Source organism: Pseudorasbora parva, unplaced genomic scaffold (assembly GCF_024679245.1).
Source record: "Pseudorasbora parva isolate DD20220531a unplaced genomic scaffold, ASM2467924v1 scaffold_67, whole genome shotgun sequence".
Lineage (NCBI taxonomy): Eukaryota > Metazoa > Chordata > Actinopteri > Cypriniformes > Gobionidae > Pseudorasbora > Pseudorasbora parva.
The window spans coordinates 52,658-60,723 of NW_027125111.1; positions in this window are offsets into that span (position 1 = coordinate 52,658).

Here is an 8,066-nt window from a genome sequence, read left to right on the forward strand (position 1 = left end):
TATTCAAATATCAAAAAGTCAAAATGGACAAAAAAATTCAATTTACGACAGTGTACACTATGACAAAAAAGTGAATTTATTCAAATATCAAAGTCAAAATGGACAAACACAATCAAATTACGACAGTGTATACTATGACAAAAAAGTGAATTTATTCAAATATCAAAAAGTCAAAATGGACAAACACATTCAAATTACGACAGTGTATACTATGACAACAAAGTGAATTTATTCAAATATCAAAAACTCAAAATAGACAAACACAATCAAATTACGACAGTGTATACTATGACAAAAAAGTGAATTTATTCAAATATCAAAAAGTCAAAATGGACAAAAAAATTCAATTTACGACAGTGTATACTATGACAAAAAAGTGAATTTATTCAAATATCAAAGTCAAAATGGACAAACACAATCAAATTACGACAGTGTATACTATGACAAAAAAGTGAATTTATTCAAATATCAAAAAGTCAAAATGGACAAACACATTCAAATTACGACAGTGTATACTATGACAACAAAGTGAATTTATTCAAATATCAAAAACTCAAAATAGACAAACACAATCAAATTACGACAGTGTATACTATGACAAAAAAGTGAATTTATTCAAATATCAAAAAGTCAAAATGGACAAAAAAATTAAATTGACGACAGTGTATACTATGACAAAAAAGTGAATTTATTCAAATATCAAAAAGTCAAAATGGACAAATTAAATTTACGACAGTGTTTACTATGACAAAAAATTTAATTTATTCAAATATCAAAAAGTCAAAATGGACAAACACAATCAAATTACGACAGTGTATACTATGACAAAAAAGTGAATTTATTCAAATATCAAAAAGTCAAAATGGACAAACACATTCAAATTACGACAGTGTATACTATGACAAAAAAGTGAATTTATTCAAATATCAAAAAGTCAAAATGGACAAACACATTCAAATTACGACAGTGTATACTATGACAAAAAAGTGAATTTATTCAAATATCAAAAAGTCAAAATGGACAAATTACGACAGTGTATACTATGAAAAAAAAGTGAATTTATTCAAATATCAAAAAGTCAAAATGGACAAAAAATTAAATTTACGACAGTGTTTACTATGACAAAGTTAATTTATTCAAATATCAAAAAGTCAAAATGGACAAAAAATTAAATTTACGACAGTGTATACTATGACAAAAAAGTGAATTTATTCAAATATCAAAAAGTCAAAATAGACAAACACAATCAAATTACGACAGTGTATACTATGACAAAAAAGTGAATTTATTCAAATATCAAAAAGTCAAAATGGACAAACACAATCAAATTACGACAGTGTATACTATGACAAAAAAGTGAATTTATTCAAATATCAAAAAGTCAAAATGGACAAAAAAATTCAATTTACGACAGTGTATACTATGACAAAAAAGTGAATTTATTCAAATATCAAAAAGTCAAAATAGACAAACACATTCAAATTACGACAGTGTATACTATGACAAAAAAGTGAATTTATTCAAATATCAAAAAGTCATAATGGCCAAACACAATCAAATTACGACAGTGTATACCATGACAAAAAAGTGAATTTATTCAAATATCAAAAAGTCAAAATGGACAAACACAATCAAATTACGACAGTGTATACTATGACAAAAAAGTGAATTTATTCAAATATCAAAAAGTCAAAATGGACAAAAAAATTCAATTTACGACAGTGTATACTATGACAAAAAAGTGAATTTATTCAAATATCAAAAAGTCAAAATAGACAAACACAATCAAATTACGACAGTGTATACTATGACAAAAAAGTGAATTTATTCAAATATCAAAAAGTCAAAATGGACAAACACAATCAAATTACGACAGTGTATACTATGACAAAAAAGTGAATTTATTCAAATATCAAAAAGTCAAAATGGACAAAAAAATTCAATTTACGACATTGTATACTATTACAAAAAAGTGAATTTATTCAAATATCAAAAAGTCAAAATGGACAAAAAAATTCAATTTACTACAGTGTATACTATGACAAAAAAGTGAATTTATTCAAATATCAAAAAGTCAAAATGGACAAACACAATCAAATTACGACAGTGTATACTATGACAAAAAAGTGAATTTATTCAAATATCAAAAAGTCAAAATAGACAAACACAATCAAATTACGACAGTGTATACTATGACAAAAAAGTGAATTTATTCAAATATCAAAAAGTCAAAATGGACAAAAAAATTCAATTTACGACAGTGTATACTATGACAAAAAAGTGAATTTATTCAAATATCAAAAAGTCAAAATGGACAAAAAAATTCAATTTACGACAGTGTATACTATGACTGTTACGTCTCCTGTTGACATAGAGGTATGAAGAGGACGCACATAATATAAACTCTTTATTCTGAACTCTGGGGCATAAATGGGAAGAATGAACCAAGGACAACGAGGTAGCGGTTTCTAAAAGTGGTTCGCTTTATTTTCACAACCTATTTCCTTGCAAGGAAACAATCCACCAATATTTACATCTATACACAACCAAGCGAAAAAACAAACAAAAGAAAACCCAAGATTTAATTAATTAAACCAGACCAAAGAGAGAAGGAAAACGAGCGGTGCTAAATAAACAAAGCAACAAAACCAAAGCCCGTTAAACTAATCCCCTCCCTCTACACTAACTAAAAAGAAAAGAAAAACAAAGAGATCTTCAGCACTCAACACGCCATAACTAAGCTTCACTGACTAAAAACAAAAACATACAGGAAGTTGCACCCGCTCCTTACCTAATGTGTTTAACAGAGAACATAACCCTAAGTGTGTGTAAGATGTATGTCACGTGACGTACTTCCCTTTTCTCTACTCTCCGGTCCGGCACTGGATCGAACAGGTTCTCTGAAGAAACACAAAAGCAAGCGAACCACCACTAAGTCAGTAGCCTCAACAAACAACTGGCACAGCCAGCCAACAAACACACAAGCTCCGCCCCTCTCTTCTTCTGTTCCACCAGGTGTCCTTTATATTAAAGCGCAGTAGATGATTGGTCCAATTCCCTGTCCATCATACGGAGTAATCTCGATCAGCAACCAATCACAGCACCTAAAAATGAATGACAGTAGAACAAAAGAGAGACAAGCAAACCAGAGCGAAGGGGAGAAACAACCAATAACGAAAGGGGGAGGGAAACCAATTAAGCACGTAACACCCCCACCCTTAAAAATCAAACATTATAAAAATTGTAATGTTTGTACACAGAATTACCCCTCACTGGAATTACACCCTTGAAAGTGAATTTAAAAAAAGTGCATTTATTCAAATATCAAAAAGTCAAAATGGACAAAAAATTCAATTTACGACAGTGTATACTATGACAAAAAAGTGAATTTATTCAAATATCAAAAAGTCAAAATGGACAAACACAATCAAATTACGACAGTGTATACTATGACAAAAAAGTGAATTTATTCAAATATCAAAAAGTCAAAATGGACAAAAAATTCAATTTACGACAGTGTATACTATGACAAAAAAGTGAATTTATTCAAATATCAAAAAGTCAAAATAGACAAACACAATCAATTTACGACAGTGTATACTATGACAAAAAAGTGAATTTATTCAAATATCAAAAAGTCAAAATAGACAAACACAATCAAATTACGACAGTGTATACTATGACAACAAAGTGAATTTATTCAAATATCAAAAAGTCAAAATGGACAAAAAAATTCAATTGACGACAGTGTATACTATGACAAAAAAGTGAATTTATTCAAATATCAAAAAGTCAAAATGGACAAAAAAATTCAAATTACGACAGTGTATACTATGACAAAAAAGTTAATTTATTCAAATATCAAAAAGTCAAAATGGACAAAAAAATTCAATTGACGACAGTGTATACTATGACAAAAAAGTGAATTTATTCAAATATCAAAAAGTCAAAATGGACAAAAAAATTCAATTTACGACAGTGTATACTATGACAAAAAAGTGAATTTATTCAAATATCAAAAAGTCAAAATGGACAAAAAAATTCAAATTACGACAGTGTATACTATGACAAAAAAGTTAATTTATTCAAATATCAAAAAGTCAAAATGGACAAACACAATCAAATTACGACAGTGTATACTATGACAAAAAAGTGAATTTATTCAAATATCAAAAAGTCAAAATGGACAAAAAAATTCAATTTACGACAGTGTATACTATGACAAAAAAGTGAATTTATTCAAATATCAAAAAGTCAAAATGGACAAACACAATCAAATTACGACAGTGTATACTATGACAAAAAAGTGAATTTATTCAAATATCAAAGTATACACTGTCGTAATTTGATTGTGTTTGTCCATTTTGACTTTTTGATATTTGACTAAATTCACTTTTTTGTCATAGTATACACTGTCGTAAATTGTCGTAAATACACTCTATGACAAAAAAGTTGAAATTATTACAAACTCAAAATTAATTAAAAAATGACTAATTTTGACTATTATGATACTTTGGCTGTCATAATAAGGAGGAGATCCTTATTGATGATGTTTGTAGTAGTTTTCTCACCTGTGTGTGTGTGTGTGTTTACTGCAGGTGGAGGCTGGGAAAGGAGACGCCTGGACTAAATACATGGCAGAAGTGAAAAAGTATAAAGCGCATCAGTGTGGAGACGACGATAAAACCAGACCGCTGGTCAAATAGACTGGAGCTCTTCCTCTGGACACACTGCCACATCATCCTCTCTCTTTCTCTCTCTCTCACACACACTGTTGTTCTTCTCCTTCGTCTTTGTTTGCAGATTGAGTTTTACCTTGTGCGCTGTGCTTGACCGTTGGTTATTTCTCTGAGGTGATCTGCAGTGTGTTCTTCATGGCATTAGAAACCTCTCTGTCACCTTGTTGATATTTTGTACTCCACAGATTTGGTACTTGAATGTCGATTGATGATGGAATTAAAGTCACAGTACCGCAGACTCGCTTGTGTGTTACACATCAACACCTTGATCACTCATTCATGCACTTTACCACTGTTAGGATACCATAAATACTTACAAATCATGCCGAAACTAATCTCCACCTTTTGTAGACGTCATATTTTAAAGGGGGGGTGAAATGCTGTTTCATGCATACTGAGCTTTTTCCACTGTTAAAGACTTGGATTCCCATCCTAAACATAGACAAAGTTTCAAACACTAATGTTGGACGTTTGATGGAGTATTTCTGTGTTAAAAATACTCCTTCCGGTTTCTCACAAGATTCGGAGAGTTTTTTTCGAGTATGGCTCGGCTTGACGTTAATAAGAGCGGAAGGTCCTTGTATGGGCCGTACGGGCTCTTCACCCGGTAGGGTGCGTGCGCGTGACTAGAGCGAGAGAGGAAATGCACGCCTCTCTCAGCTGCAGATCCAGTCGTCCGTGAACACTTCTGTCGCGCCGCGCTCCACTTTATTCCTCTGGGTGACGTCGAGCGACTTCAACGCTTCAGCACAGCATTCTGGGAAGGCAGCTCTGCATTTGAACCGATTTGAACGCAGAAATGACGAGAAGCTTGACAACATCGTGCAAAGTGGATCTCCACGGTCACTGCTGTCAGGACTTCACCAAATCATCCCAAAGAAGTGTGTTTTTGACGGAGCGGTCCCAGCGATAAAGGTTCGGTCCTGCTTTGGAAGCAGCCGGTGAGTAAAACTGCTTCAAATGTCTCTGCTGTTGGCTACCGTCACGTGAGTAAACATCAGTAAACGACACGATCGTGTGCTTCGTCATTCAAATGCGCTAACGGTTACTCCATTGCTGTTCTCTGTATAACACTAGTCTGACTCTGACGTGCAAAACCGTTTTATTTGCTACTGCTAAGGTTTAGTCGCATACAATAGTCCATAAACCGAATCATGTCCTCATAAACTGCGAGTAAACACACAAATGTTGACAGGCCACTAAATACAGTCCATACCACAGAGACGGACGTCCTGCTGCTGCCGTTTCTCCTGTTCAGTTTATTTCAGCCTCAGATTTGATTGTGGATCATATCTGTATTAGCTGAGATAGCGATGGGCTTCTCCACGCTTGAGGACGTCACCGCTTTGCGCGATCGTCATTCTTTAGCTCCGCCCACACGATACGCCTCCAGCCGCTCGGTTTTTTCCGGAAAGACTCGGTACAGCCCATATTTCTTTTATAAATATAATAAAACTAAAGACTTTTCGGAGAGATGAAGGATGCAATACTACTCTATAGGTACTCAAGATTGACATGAGATTGACTGAAACTGAGTGTTTCACCCCCGCTTTAACATCATACACTTTTTTTTGTGACTATTTTGACTATGTTTGACTTTTCATAGTTTTGACTTTGTCATTTTAATGTCATAATTTAGACCTTTTATTTAAGCAGACCTGCAGTTTACACTCAGATTTGACTCTGTAAATGTCAATGTCATATTTAGTTGTCTAAATTTAGGCTTTAATGTCAGTTGTCAAGTCTTGAAAAGTAAATGAAGACTCAATTTAGTAATCAAAATTTGTCAAAAATGTCAAAATGACTCAAAATTGATTGTACATGACTTATAGTTTAGATTTTTTTAGTTCATAATTTGGACTGTCAGTTGAAACAGCATAATTTTGACATGTAAATTTGGACTCAATTTAGTTTTAAATTCCATCATTTTGACACGTTACAATTTTGACTGTCAAAAGTATGACGAAGTAAAAAATACAATATATTTAAATTGACTGTCCAAATGATGACATTTAGATTTTTTTTTAATAAACCATCTAAATTGACAATTTCAAAATATTTATGAGTACATTTAGGAAGTCAAAATTGTGTCAATGACTTTAATTTGGACTTCCTAAATGTAGACTCAATTTGTCAATTTGGATGGTTATAATTTAGTTTTTTTTTTTTTAGTCATTAGTTGGACTGCCAATTTGAACAGTCATAATTTTCGACTGAAGCCCTATTCGCACTGGATTAGTATTATCTGGGGACCTCATGTGATTTAGAAATGCCCCCCTTCATCTCATTTTCATGTGGGGCATTTGCATGGGATGTTCCTCGAATTTACTGGCTTATCTCCCGGTTCTGACAATTTCTTTTCATTAGCTGTATGCTATCAAACGGAAGTGTTCCTTACCGCATGCTGCTATATGTCATCCATCACCAGCTAATCTTTTCTTTTTGCTAAATGTGTATGGTGGGGAGCAATATGAACAAGCACGCAAAATACTATCAAACACTCCCAAAGCAGCCTCCATTCAGCGATAGATAATAAAAAGGCACACAGGAAACAAAACCTTGAAAAAAATTATATACGATCCCGCCAAATCAGAGATGCCGATTCGCACGGGACTACTATCATCACAGGACCTCGGTGTTCAGCGAAATATGGTAGGTCATTTGCGGGGGCATTTTTACTTTACACATTACAGACAGGGCCGATTCACACAGGATTAAGATCACAGACAACCTCTGCAATTATTACAAATCACCAGCGGTCCCCAGATAATACTAATCCCGTGTGAAGAGGGCTTAAGTCTATCAGGCTTACGTCTAAATCAAGCTCTCAAATCAAAATGTACACAAAATTAATGAGCTGAAAAGTCAACATTATGTAGGCTCTTAACTTATTTTTTAATGTAATTTGGACTGTGTCAATTTTTACATCAAAGTTTTGGCTATCATCATATGTTTGACTGGTATGCCATCATTTTACTTTTTTGGACTTTTGCTTTTTGTTGCCAATTGGCCAGAATTGAACTGCATTTTATATAGCCTAGAAATCTAGACGCACCCTAGCGGCAGTAAATCTAATCTGCCCGTGAGTGTCGTCTAGCAACTCTCGATACACTTCTGAGCTGTAAACGCATAACTCTTGCCGGGCCAATCACATCGTGTATAGAGTCGGTGGGCGGGGCTTAACATAATGAGGGCCGAGTTGCGTTTGCGTGCTTCTAGTAAACACAGAAACTGGCGAACGGCGGCGGTCTTTCGAATCAGCTTTGACTGCGACTCTGGAAGACTTGGAGTTAAGCTTTTCTCTGAGAAAAGAACAAAGAACGGCAC